Source organism: Bubalus bubalis, chromosome 21, assembly GCF_019923935.1.
Source record: "Bubalus bubalis isolate 160015118507 breed Murrah chromosome 21, NDDB_SH_1, whole genome shotgun sequence".
Lineage (NCBI taxonomy): Eukaryota > Metazoa > Chordata > Mammalia > Artiodactyla > Bovidae > Bubalus > Bubalus bubalis.
Genome location: NC_059177.1, coordinates 16,303,747 through 16,317,763, shown reverse-complemented (window position 1 = coordinate 16,317,763; position 14,017 = coordinate 16,303,747). Strand labels below are relative to the sequence as shown.

Sequence of the window (14,017 nt, the reverse complement as noted above, 5' to 3'; positions counted from 1 at the left end):
TATTGACTATGCCAAAGCCTTTGACTGTGTGGATCACAATGAACTGTGGAAAATTCTGAAAGAGATGGGAATACCAGACCACCTAACCTGCCTCTTGAGAAACCTATATGCAGGTCAGGAAGCAACAGTTAGAAGTGGACATGGAACAACAGACTGGTTCCAAATAGGAAAAGGAGTACATCAAGGCTGTATATTGTCACCCTGCTTATTTAACTTATAGGCAGAGTACATCATGAGAAATGCTGGACTGAAAGAAACACAAGCTGGAATCAAGATTGCTGGGAGAAATATCAATAACCTCAGATATACAGATGACACCACCCTTATGGCAGAAAGCGAGAAGAACTAAAGAACCTCTTGATGAAAGTGAAAGAGGAGAGTGAAAAAGTTGGCTTAAAGCTCAACATTCAGAAAACTGAGATCATGCCGTTTGGTCCCATCTGCTGCTGGTGCTGCTGCTAAGTTTCTTCAGTCATGTCCGACTCTGTGTGACCCCATAGGTGGCAGCCCACCAGGCTCCTCTGTCCCCAGGATTCTCCAGGCAAGAATACTGGAGTGGGTTGCCATTTTCTTCTCCAATGCATGAAAATGAAAAGTGAAAGTGAAGTCGCTCAGTGGTGTCTGACTCTTAGCGACCCCGTGGACTGTAGCCTACCATGCTCCTCCATCCATGGGGTTTTCCATTCAAGAGTACTGGAGTGGGTTGCCATTTCCTTCTCCTATCACTTCATGGCAAATAGATGGGGAAACAGTGGAAACAGTGGCTGACTTTATTTTTGGGGGCTCTAAAGTCACTGCAGATGGTGATTGCAGCCATGAAATTAAAAGACGCTTACTCCCTGGAAGGAAAGTTATGACCAACCTTGACAGCATATTAAAAAGCAGAGACATTACTTTGTCAGCAAAGGTCCGTCTAGTTAAGGTTATATTTTTTCCAGTGGTCATGTATGGATGTGAGAGTTGGACTATAAAGAAAGCTGAGTGCTGAAGAATTGATGCTTTTGAACTGTGGTGTTGGAGAAGACTCTTGAGAGTCCCTTGGACTGCAAGGAGGTCCAACGAGCCCATCCTAAAGGAGATCAGTTCTGGGTGTTCATTGGTAGGACTGATGTTGAAGCTGAAACTCCAATACTTTGGCCACCTGATGTGAAGAGCCGACTCATTGGAAAAGACCCTGATGCTGGGAAAGATTGGGGGCTGGAGGAGAAGGGGATGACAGATGATGAGAGGGTTGGTCGGCATCACCGACTCAATGGACATGGGTTTGGGTAAACTCCGGGAGTTGGTGATGGACAGGGAGGCCTGGCGTGCTGCAATTCATGGAGTTGCAAAGAGTTGGACACGACTGAGTAACAGAACTGAACTGAACTGAAAATGTGAGACTATGTGAAAGTGTTGTACTTACTTAACACACTAAAAATAGTGGAAGTGTAAAGACTCTTCATGTATCCAAGCTGGGCCATGACTACTACTGTTGAATTTACTCAGTGCACTAATTCCAAGTTTAGCGACCATCAGCAAACTGGCACCTCCAATTAAACCTGTGGGCATCAGTTTCCCAGAGTGGTAGAATCTCATTCCCGTGATGCCAGCCAAGGTTCCAGATGTAACTAAGAAAACCTAAATGTTCCTTGGATCTTGAGACAGCTGATAGGCACCCAGGCCTGCTAAACTACCAAAGGGAAGCCGAGTAGCCAGGGATGGGACACTGTCTGCTTTTGCGTAGCTAGTGGGCCCCCTGGGAGCAACCAGTGCTGCGTAACCAAAGTCCATATAAAGGCAGTATTTTCTTTCACTCTGTCCAGACAGAAGATTACACCAGGCCTGTACGTCCTTCCTGAAGGACTGCACTGGCTGACAGGAGTGCACATGCCTTGCGCTGGAGAGTTGCCAAAGTTCCTTTCTTTTTAGTGTTTATCTGTATTTATTTGGATGTGCCGGGTCTTATTTCGACGTGTGGGATCTTTTAGTTGTGGTATGTGAACTCTCAGTTGTGTCATGTGAGATCTAGTTCCCTGACCAGGGATCAAGCCTGGGCCCCCTGCTTTGGGAGTTCAGAGTCTTAGCTGCTGGACCAACAAGGAAGCCCCCGAAGTTACCTTTGAAAATAAGACTACCCAAGACTGCTGGCGATCTCCTTTGGGTATCTTCCATTTCTTGGTCAAAGAGGATGGGCCACAGTTAAAGAATCTCCTAAACCCAGGGAGGATCCCCAAAGAATCAAAGGACTCCAAAGAATTTAGAGTCCTCATCTAGACTGTCAGATCTTGACCAGCTTGTGCTTATGTTGCAGTACCCGGCAAAGCCCCCCAAGATGGAGGCAGAATGGCATAACCTTGAGAAGGATACTCAAGGTCTTCGATCTCCAACACGGTCCCCTTATGGATCAGAAAGAGCTCGCAAAATAGCAATGGATCTTTTAAAAACTATTCTTAACAAAGACCCAACACAGCCAAATCAATAAGTATCTTTTTTTAAGTGCGGAATCTATAAATATTCAGATAGATACAACTAACCTCTTCCCAAATTATCTCAATATCCACCACACAAGTCCTCACATTAATAGCAGAAGATCTAATCACCCAGGGGCTAACCATTCCCTGTGATATCAGAGAGACAGCAGGGCTGCTGCTGCTGCTAAGTCGCTTCAGTCATGTCCGACTCTGTGCGACCCCATGGACTGCAGCCTACTAGGCTTCTCCATCCATGGGATTCTCCAGGCAAGAACACTGGAGTGGGTTGCCATTTCCTTCTCCAATGCATGAAAGTGGAAAGTGAAAGTGAAGTCGCTCAGTCGTGTCTGACTCTTAGCGACCCCATGGACTGCAGCCTACCAGGCTCCTCCATCCATGGGATTTTCCGGGCAACAGTACTGGAGTGAGGTGCCATTGCCTTCTCCCAGAGACAGCAGTGAGCGATTCAGAAGAGAGATCTTAGTTCCCTGCCTGAGGAATTGAGCCTGGATATCTGAGCTTCCCTCATGGTTCAGATAGTAAAAAATCTGCCTGCAATGCAGGAGACCTGGGTTCGATCCCTGGGTCAGGAAGAACTCCTGGAGAAGGCTACCCACTCCAGTATTCTTGCCTGGAGAATTCCATGTACAGAGGAGCCTGGCAGGCTACTGACCATGGGGTCCCAAAGAATCAGACACAATTGATGGACTAACACTTTCAGTTTCAGCCTGGATGAAAACTAGGAATGGTTAGCCACCAGACCACCAGGGGCTAGAGTCTAGAGGCAAAGTGGCCCTGGATCTTTCCATTTGGAATCAACAATGTCTCAAAGAAGCAAAAACTGTAAAAACAGATACAAAGTTTATTATTAGAGACACAGCACAATGCATGGAAGAGCACACAGAGAAACCATTTAAGACTGAAGCAAGGCAGGAATATGCAGGAATACACTCCCGGAGAGAAAAGGGTATGGGCATCTGCTGTAATGGCGAGGAGCCTAGTAAGTCACCACACACACTGAGAGGAGTGTGAGTGTCCTGAATGAGGAACAGGGACACAGTAAAGAAGTGATTTAAATGCCTGATATAGGACAGTCCTTCTGGATCTTTGCTTACATTTGGCCAATTACTTTTGTTTCTTTTTTCACACTTGACTGGTCCTTGGACCCTTCCCAAGATACGTGGGCAAATTTTTGCTAAGAAGAATACCACCGTGGAGGCTTGTGGGTGCAGATCCACACTTATTATAGTCTGGGGCCCCTTCCTTTTTGGCCCTCCCTCTTTGACCCCCAAGAAGCCTTCCTGCGCATGTGCAGACAGTGAAGTCTTCCTTGACCTGGGGAGTGGGCACCTTATTTCTATACTTTAGCAGAGCTCAGCTTTTGCCACTAGTTTTGTCCTTGGAGTGTCTGGGTGAGAACAAAGCATCAGTTTTACTCCACTTGACAAATACCAAGTGTCTGACCCAGCGACCCAATGATGTCCTATCTCACCTGTACCAGACCCTGTGTGTAGCTGTTAGCATAACTGATGTCATCTTGGCCACCTCATGCGAAGAGTTGACTCATTGGAAAAGACTCTGATGCTGGGAGGGATTGGGGGCAAGAGGAGAAGGGGACGACAGAGGATGAGATGGGACGTGAGTCTGGGTGAACTCCAGGAGTTGGTGATGGACACGGAGGCCTGGCGTGCTGCAATTCATGGGGTCACAAAGAGTCGGACATGACTGAGCGACTGATCTGATCTGGCCCTTAGAGTTTCTCCTGTTTTTTTGCTGACCCTACCCAGGACTGTACTGTGTAGTAAGTCATTTCTCTGTCATCAATAACTTTGTAGTTACTATTAATAGATATTCCTGAAAATCCCATGGCTGGAAGTGCCCAGTAGGCTACAGTCCATGGGGTCGCAAAGAGTTGGACACGACTGAGCGACTTCACTTTCCTTTCTTTTAATAATCATTAGGTCCAGGTTCTATGCTCTATTAGTCCCCAAACAATGATGAAAACCTTCCCTGGTGTATTTCCAGTCTCACAAGACTAGTTACACATCCATAAATCATAACTTATGAATGCATCTACCCCCATATTGTAGGTTAACTATAATAAATTGTCCCAGGAAGTCCCTGGCAGTCCAGTGGCTGGGACTTTGGGTTCTCACTGCTGAGGGCCAAGGTTCAATCACTGTTCAGGAAACTGGGATCCTTCAGTCAGTGCAAGATGGCCAAAAAAATAAATAAATAAGTAATAAATATATATTAAAAAATTGTCCCTACGGTCCCTCATTTCTACTGCCTTCTCAGGATAAAACCTCTTTTCATACTCTTCAGAGCTGTTCTCTATCTGCTAAATGGAATGCAGTTTGACTTATGAATTGCTGATTAAAGCCCAGAGATCTTTAAAATTTACTTAATTTTGTTAACAGGAGGAAACATTGGAAGCTGTGGTCAGGAAGTTTGTGTGCCTGTGGACTGGGAATGAGCAACTACTCCTGGTTGTGGTGGTGATGAGGAAAGGGACTGCTGTGAACTCCCTTAGGTTTTGATTCCTCTCCTTGAAGGGGGTTACCAGAGAGTAATGAGTCCTTTACAGCTCCTCCTGGGCAACCTGGTCAACTAAATCTTGCTGGTCCCTGATTGGACCCCCGGTTTTGATCCCGTTCTTCCCTGGGGGGAGGGAGCCCTGGAGGGAAGCCCTGCACACAGATTGGGAGTGGGGGTAGGAAAACAGGACAAACTGATGGAGCTCTGTGGCACGAACAGAAGACAGGCGTCCAGTGCCTTGGGTGGGGGTGTGTGGGGCCAAGCCCCTTGGGCTTCGCTCAGAGGCCTGCCAACAAGGCACTGGGGCCTGGGAGAAACAGAGACGCTGGCCCTCCCAGCTTCCTAGAGAGGCCGAGAGGCCTGGGGCGGTGACGCGCATGCGCGATACGGGCCAGCGAAGAAGTCGGCGTGGGGGTGACTGGTGCGGGCCGGGGCGTGCGGTCAGGGGGCTGAGCGTTTCGCGGCCGCGCGAGTCGGTGAGTCGGGTGACTGCGCGGGTGTCGGGGGCTGCGGTGCGAGCGCGGGGTTCCCGGGTTGGGGGCAGTGAGTGAGGCTCAGCCTGGAGGCTGCGACCCGAGGGGATCTGGCCTGGGAGCCTGACCCGCCGCGGTATCTGCCTGCTCTTCGTCGCCTGGGGCGCGAATTTGGAGCAGTGGTTTCGGTGTTTTTATCACTTCTCCCAATTATGCAAACAAAGCGAACTGATTACAGGTAATTAGATGACTTGGGTGATTGTTAAGAAAAGTAGAAGTACCCACAATTCGTTAATGTTTTTGTCTGGAGGCTTCTTGACCTTTTAAAATGTGTGCATAATTATGCAGACGCTTATACATATACAAATATATTTTTTTAAAAGTGGGGTTGAAATAACTCTCCAGCAGTAAAATACTTCTTTTTTAAAAATATATAGTCCACATATTTTATTTTTAATTGATTAAAAAAATTTGAGGTGTAATCCACAGAGAACATCATGTTGGTTTTAGGGGTACAACATGTTTCCATATTTGTATAGTGCTACTTTTAAAAAGCTTTTTTTTTTTTTAGCATTATTGTGATAAAATACAGATGACATTTACCATATGTAATCATTGATCGTTTAAGTCATTTTAAAGTGTAATTCAGTGGCATTAAGTACATTCATCCTATTTTTGAAAACTGTGATGTTGTCAACTTGTGGAATGCATTTGTTCATAAATTGGTTAAAATTGGAGCCAGCATTTTGATACCACTGAGACATAATTTTGCAAGTATAATTAAAGCATTTTTGTTTGCAGTTTATTTTCCATAGTACACATTACATGATGATGTAAATGCTTAACAAGTGATATGTATTAGGTTGATTGTTTCTGGGTTCCAAATGAAAGAGTAATATATAAAATACAGTTTTTAAACACAAGGTACAGCTGTAACCTAAAGCCACTCTTCTGTCTTCTCACTTACCTTGGCCTAAAAACTCAGAGAATGTTCACCTTCCTAAGTAAAAGTAGTGCCAGGAAAGAACCCCAGTCTGTTTCAAACTGTTTGCATTTCAAAACTGAAAACTCATTCATATTAGGTGGGTTATTATGCACAGAAGTGTCAGAGAGCAGTTTGAGCTGTAATTTGATTTCAGGAGTCTTTCCATTTATTATACCCGTGTGTGTAGTTGTGTGTGTTTTCAGGGGCCGATGAATGAGACTGCTTTACATGTTCTTAAGATCGAGGAAAGACTGACAATTTTTGATGAGAAAAGCCAAAAAGATGGGAATGATAAAGCTCTGTGTATACTTGTGAGGAAGGGAAACTGATAAAATCGTGAAAAATTGTAACTGTGCCACTGTTAACTTTTCTGTGGCTCCTAGTATCTCAAATTATTAATGCATGGGCAGTCTGATGTCATGCTCCTGAGCAGAAACACTGAAAGGGTGGTAAAATGTAGTGTTACTTTGTAGTCTTCAGTATTTTTAACATCAGAAAGGAGGTTCCTCTGGTGAGTCATCCTGTGCTTCCCAAGATTGAATTTTTGAGCTTATACTTTTCTTTCCCTGATCTTAGATCTCTTACCCTCCTTCCTTGTTTTATTTTACTGCATAGCACCTGATACTGTTTGTCTTATTGTCTGTCTTCTCATAAGCTGCTCAAAGCAGTGTATTTTGTCTGCTTTATTGCCTACAGAGACCATAGTGTCTGGGATATAATAGGTGCTTAGTAAATGTTTGTTGAATTAATGAAAGAGTGAGTTCAAATTTTAGGTAACACTTGACAGTATTCAGTATCCTTGATCACCAAGTTAATCCTTAGTATCTAAGATACAAAAAAAAATTAAGAAAAAGAGAAACAACTCGTCTTCAATTTAAAAACCTTTTCATTTTGGGTAATTGTAGACTCACACAGGGTGTCAGAAGTCTATAGAGTTCCCTTATATCTTTACCTGGTTTGCCTAAAGGTAGAATCTTGCATAAACATAGTGCAGTCACTGAACCTGAGACATTTGCAGTAGTCCAGTACTGGTAATTAAAGTTCTGATTTATCGAGAGCTCCTCACTGTCTTGCTGACGTTCTTTTTCTGTTCCAGGATCCAGTCTAGGATCTCTCATTCCATTTAATTGTCATGTCTTCTAGCTCCCCTTCAGTCTGTGACAGCTCCTCAGTTTTACATGTTTTTCACAATCTTGACAATCTTGAAATATTTCGTATTTGTAATTTTAGAGTAATCCTCTCATTTGGTTTTGTCAGATGTTCTCCTTCGATTGAGGATGATGTCGATAGGTCTTTGAACTGGTGATATTACTCTTAAAAAATATTATTGAAGTATAATTGCATTAAATGTGGTTCTAGTTTCTGGTGTACAGCAAAGTCAATCAGGTCCATGTATACATATTTCCCCTTCCTCTTGAGCCTCCCTCCCACCCTTGTGCTCTACAGTAGCTTCCCACCAGCTATTTTACCCATGGAGTGTATATATGTCAGTGCTCCCCTCTCAGTTCATCCTGTCCTCCCCTTCCCCTGCTGTGTCCACATGTTCATTCAGTGATACTACTCTTGACCCAGTATTTCTGCCAAGTATCAACCCTGTAAAGTTACTGTCTGTCCTTTGTAATTAGCCATTATTTAGAGATAGACACCTTGAGACGGCATAGAAATATTCTTTCTTCTCACCTTTCACCTAACTATCGTTTCTTGGTGCATCTTGCCTGAAGCAGTTATTATTGTGACGTCTTCTAGGTGCCTTTCATTTCCGTTCCTTCTGCATCTATATGAACTGGCATTCTTTGTGAGGAAGAGTTGTACCTTCTCTCCCATTTGTTTGTTTACTTAATTATATCAGTTACGTCAGTGTGTGATGTTGGATATTTATTTTGGGGGTTTATTGAAGTGTATTATTTATTTTGTAGTTTAAATTATTCTAACTTTGGCTATTGGGAGCTCTTTCAAATCAAAGCACCTGTTTCCCCTTACAAGTTCCCATCCTTTTTTTGTGTCTTTCTCTGATTTTTTAAGGCGCCACAAGATACATCTTGTATTTTCATTTCCCCCAACCCTGGAATCAACCATTTCTGCAAGGATTCCTGGTTTCATTTATTATAGAATGGTTCTGAGAAACCAAATTTGGGGCAGTAGGTTGAGCTGATTTCTTAGTTAGCAAATTGGTGTAAATACTATTTTAACACTGAAATGCTGAAATTTTTTTAAAAAATACTTTTATTTTTGTCTTTTCTGGCCACACCACGCTGTGTTGTATGTGGGGTTCCCTGATCAAGGATCAAACATCTGCCCCTTACATTGGAAGTGTGGGATCTTAACCACTGGATCACCAGGGGAGTACTTGTTTTAGCATTTTAAATGTGTACCAGAAGCAGTCTTTCTTTAGTTTTTGATTGTCTTAGAAACTTGCTTGCTTATTATCAGTGTGTAAAATAAACCTTATGTACCCTCTCACTGGTAGGAAAACCATGAGACTAAGAGACTATGCAATGAGGATTTTAAGAGGAAATCAAAATGACTTTGTATTAAAACAAAATGACAGAAGAAAATGCCCCTGAAAAATGCCCATGTGATTGCTTGGGGTTTCCCGGGTTCTTTTCCAGGCCATTTTCAGTTGGGAATGAAACTGAGTGAAAGGGTGAAGCTCTAGGGTAAAAGAGGCCTGATCCATCTCAGGTTCCTCCCCAGCTTGGGGGCTCACATTTGTGGTGTCATCTTAAGTCAATGAATGAAGCTTTTCTTCTGTCCTCAAAAGCTGGTTGGGACCTGGGAGGAACCCTGAGGCATTAGGATACCTGAATTTAATTGGGCAGTTTCAGCTCACTGGCCTCCATCTTTACTTACTGTGCTGTGGGTCTTTCATTCAGACTTTGAAAGGCCCAGGAAGTCATTAGCTTTTATCCATGTTCATGGTTGCAGAGGCTGGGCTCAAAGGACTGTATTCTTTTGCCATATTCACAGCCAGTTGTCCTCATTTTTCTGCTGTTCCTTCTCATCGTCTCTTTACAAATACTTCACTGACCTCTTTGGACATTCCTACAGCAGCTGCTTCATAACAGGTCAGCTTGGAGGCTTATGTTTGGTGCTAATTTGACTGTATGCCCCAGTTTCCAGAGACAGGTCAATTCTTTTTTTTTTTTAAATTTTTTAATTTTTTAACTTTACAATATTGTATTGATTTTACCATATATCAACATGAATCTGCTACAGTTATATACGTGTTCCCCATCCTGAACCCTCCTCCCTCCTCCCTCCCCATACCAGGTCAATTCTTTATATTTCCCACTGGGTGCATTTCTTCAGAATCTTTCTGTCTAGCCTCCAGTTCATTCTCTTGAGTCTGACTGCTAGATTTCTCTTCACCTGACCGTCATTCTCTTCTCTAGTCTGTTCTGCACATTTGGCTGGGAAAGTCTCTGCCTGTTTATCTGACTCTCAGCTTCCTCCTGAGCGGTTGTTTCTATTCCTGTTGGTGCTGCTGGGGCTCTGCAAGCCTGGAGCCTGCCCCTGGCCCTCCGGAAGCACCTTTCCTCTTCAGCCTCCTCTTGTTGTGTCTTCAGGTCCCTTTTTGTAGGCCTGCAGTTCCGTACCTTATCACTTCTCAGTTTGCCTTTGCTTTTGTTTTCTCTGTATATTTATTTTCTTTATCCTTCCCCCTCCTTTCACTGCAAAGCTTCATCTCTCTGCTAGAGCTTTAGCCGGCTTCCTCATCATGCGTGATCCCAAAGTAGTTCTTCATTTGACTGTCCATGCCCTTGTAGCAGCACCGCCATTTCTTTTATCTGGATGATAGTGTTGGACAGAGGGAATATTGAATAATAGCCCCTGAACTGAGAACGAACTTTGAGACTGAAAAATGAAGCTGGCAACTCCTTGAAATGTAATTATGACGTTTACTATAGGTACTTACATCAGGCAGTAGCTGTGGGTGCACAACCATCAAGAGGCATTTGAAGCTGAACTCATTGTGGCCAGAAGAGGCACGGGGGAATTTAAAGGGGCCAGGGTAAAGATAGAATCGGACTACTAAATGAGAAGCACATTTGCACAAGTGGAAACTGGGTTTCTCTTCCGCTCTGAGGTCTCATGAACATTATTCCTCATGGACCATTAACCATCTGGGACAGCACAATACATTCTTCCAGTTTTCATATCAGATGAAGGCAAGAATAAGAGCTGACAGGAAGTTATCTGGCTTGGGTGCATTCCTTATGAGTCAGGTTAAAGCTCAGAAAGGGAGCTCTAAGATGGAGCTGACAAGAGGAAGTCAGTGTGGTCCAGCCACATAGATGGCATGCTTTCTTTGTCCCATTTCTGTCACTGGTCATCTATTTTGACAGTCCTAGAAATACTAGCTGAGTCTGTGTTTGGCTTTTGGTTGAAGTAACGATTTCTTTAAATTTTCTTAGCTTGGTGAGAGGTGGAGGGTACCACCCTTTCCGGGGAAGATGACCGTTGTCCGTGACTTGAGCACTGAGTAATGGGGCCATTTTACAGCAGGTGCTAAGGCCTGCTGAGTGCCTCCGGCTTCCATTGGAGGAAAGAGGGAATGAAAAGTGCCCATTGAACTGAGACGGTATCTTGAGACGGAAAACCTAGGCAGGTGACTCCATGTACTCAATGGATCAGTTTATTAGAGGGTCGTCAACTCACATGGTGAGATCAGGTGGACGAACTGGAAGCAGTTACAGCTTCACTTTGTGCTGCTGAGGGTCCGCTGGGACAGTTTTATAGTTAACCTAGGGTGTGGGAGCATGTAATTGGAAACAGGAAGTGCGTTGCTAAATTAGGTTTTATGAATGGCTAACTCGTCTTGGAGGCAATGGAAGTACGTCAGTGAAGGTCTTCATCATTGTTTGGAGACTAACAGAGCATTGCAGCTGCCTAGAACTAACGATCCAAAAAAAAACTGTCTGTTAACTTCAAAGCCCTTGATGACAGAAAAGTGACTTACCTTGTAGTACAGTCATAGGTAGGGTCAGTGGAGGGACAGGAGGAATTGAACGGGCCCGTGATGGTGTCAGTTATGCTAATAGCCATGCATACTTCTTTTCTTCTGATTTTTATATTCCTTTTCATTAACGGTTTATCACAAGATATTGAATATAGTTCTTTGTGCTATATACACTAGGACCTTGTTTATCCCTTCTAAATGTAATGGCTTGCGTCTGCCAACCCCAAACTCCTGTCCATCCCTCTCCCTCTCTCCTTCCCCCTTAGCAACCCCAAGTGGTCTTTTTTCTGTGTCTATGAGTCAGTTTCTGTTTTGTAGGTAGACTCATTTGTGTCCTACTTTATTATTTTTGACTGTTCTGGGTCTTTGTGGCAGTATGGGCTTCTCTCTAGTGGTGGAGGGTGTTTGGGCTTCTTGTTGGAGTGGCTTCTCTTGTTGTGGAGCACAGGCTTGAGGACTTGAGATCTTCAGTACTTGTGGCTCCCAGGCTCTAGAGCACAGGCTCAGTAGTTCTGGTATTCAAGCTTAGTTGTTCTGCGGCATGTGGAATCTTCTCAGACGGGGAATCAAACAAAAATGTGTTCCCTGCATTGGCAGGCGGGTTCTTTACCACTGAGCCACCTGGGATGTCCATTGGGTCATACTTTAGAATCCGCATATAAGTGATTCTGTGTGGCATTTGTCTTTGTCTGTCTGACTTAGTTCACTTAGTATGATCACGTCTAGTTGTATCCATGTTTTGCAAATGGCATTCATTCATTGCTTTTTTTATGGCTGAGTAGTATTCCATTGTGTATATGTACCACATCTTCTTTATCCATTCATCTGTCAATGGACATTTAGGTTGTTTGCATGTTTCAGCTATTATGAGCAGTGCTGCTTTGGACATAGGGGTACATCGTGAATAGCTCTTTATAGGCATTTTTTGGCTTTGTTTAGTTTTAACATGCTCTTTCTTGTTTTCTTTTGCATGTTGTGGTTTTGGGCAGCATTTTACTCTCTTGTTCTGTGCCTCAGTTGTAAAATTTTTATCTGACATGCTCTCAGTTCAGCTTGCCTTCTTTGGTTTGGTTGTTGACTGAGTGGCTTAACTAGAACTAGGGTCAACTAGGTTTCTTTTTCCTTTTACAGTTGCTTGAGATCGACTTACAAGTTCCCTTCAAGGATGTGCAGCCTCTTCTGCTTAGTGGCCACCTTTCAGTCCAGGGTGCTAATACTCAGTTGCTTTCTTTCTTTTTTCGCTGCTCTCCTTGTGAGAGCTTAGTTTCCTGACCAGGGATTGAACCTGGGCCCAGCAGTGAAAACACTGAGTCCTAACCACTGGACCGCCAGGGAATTCCAGTTGCTTTGTTTTTTAAACAGAATTATTGATCACCTTGCTGATTATAGAAATAATGTTGAACGGTTTAGGAAATATAGAAAAATAGGAAGGGAAAACCCTCTAGTTATACTTGCCAGAGTAGATAACTGTGGAAAACACTTTCGTGGCCAAGGCTTGGGAACTTTTTTTGTGTATAAGCAAGTGTGTTTTATTTTTAAGACATAAAAGAGTTCATAACTATAATTTCTAAAACTTAATTTATTTGGGGAAATTGGGAAAAGACAAAAAATATAAAGAAGAAACTAACTGGCAGGCAGTACATAGAAGTAAACCTCTTCTTACATTTTGGGATATTTGCATTCATTATTTTTGATGTACATTTTAGTAAAGAGACCTCGTATATAAATTTAAAAAATCAAATCACTGCAAATAAAGTCTCCTTTAACTGTTATTCCCAACCTCTCCACCTCCACTGTCAGTAAGTTTTTGTACATGCTTTTTTGGCCATTTAAAAATCGTTCAAGTGCTTATATGTACATCATACCTAGACATCAGTTCAGTTCAGTCGCTCAGTCATGTTTGACTTTTTGTGACCCCCATGAATCGCAGCACGCCAGGCCTCCCTGTCCATCACCAACTCCCGGAGTTCACTCAAAATCACGTCCATCGCGTCAATGATGCCATCCAGCCATCTCATCCTCTGTCGTCCCCTTCTCCTCCTGCCTGCAATCCCTCCCAGCATCAGGGTCTTTTCCAATGAGTCAACTCTTCGCATGAGGTGGCCAAAGTACTGGAGTTTCAGCTTTAGCATCATTCCTTCCAAAGAACACCCAGAACTGATCTCCTTTAGGATGGACTGGTTGGATCTCCTTGTAGTCCAAGGGACTCTCAGGAGTCTTCTCCAACACCACAGTTCAAAAGCATCAATTCTTCGGTGCTCAGCTTTCTTTATAGTCCAACTCTCACATCCATACCTGACCACTGGAAAAACCATAGCCTTGACTAGACGGACCTTTGTTGGCAAAGTAATGTCTCTGCTTTTTAACATGCTGTCTAGGTTGGTCATAACTTTCCTTCCAAGGAGTAAGCATCTTTTAAGTTCATGGCTGCGGGTCACCATCTGCAGTGATTTTAGATCCCAAAAAAATAAAGTCTGCCACTGTTTCCACTGTTTCCCCATCTATTTCCCATGCAGTGATGGGACCAGATGCAATGATGTTAGTTTTCTGAATGTTGAGCTTTAAGCCAACTTTTTCACTCTCCTCTTTCACTTTCATCAAGAGGCTC

General features: G+C 43.5%; 1 protein-coding gene across 3 annotated transcripts in view; it reads left to right on the top strand.

Moving 5' to 3' along the window:
- Positions 1-14,017, top strand: part of ZNF445 (zinc finger protein 445) — a 59,672-nt gene that overhangs the window by 26,379 nt on the left and 19,276 nt on the right. The window contains exon 1 of one of the 3 annotated variants that reach the window (XM_006070683.4): positions 5,015-5,467. The exons of the other annotated variants lie outside the window; for them this stretch is intronic. The gene's annotated coding sequence lies outside the window, so the exon portion shown is untranslated. Of the gene's footprint in view, positions 1-5,014; positions 5,468-14,017 lie in introns of those variants that run through there. 3 annotated transcript variants of the gene reach the window in all.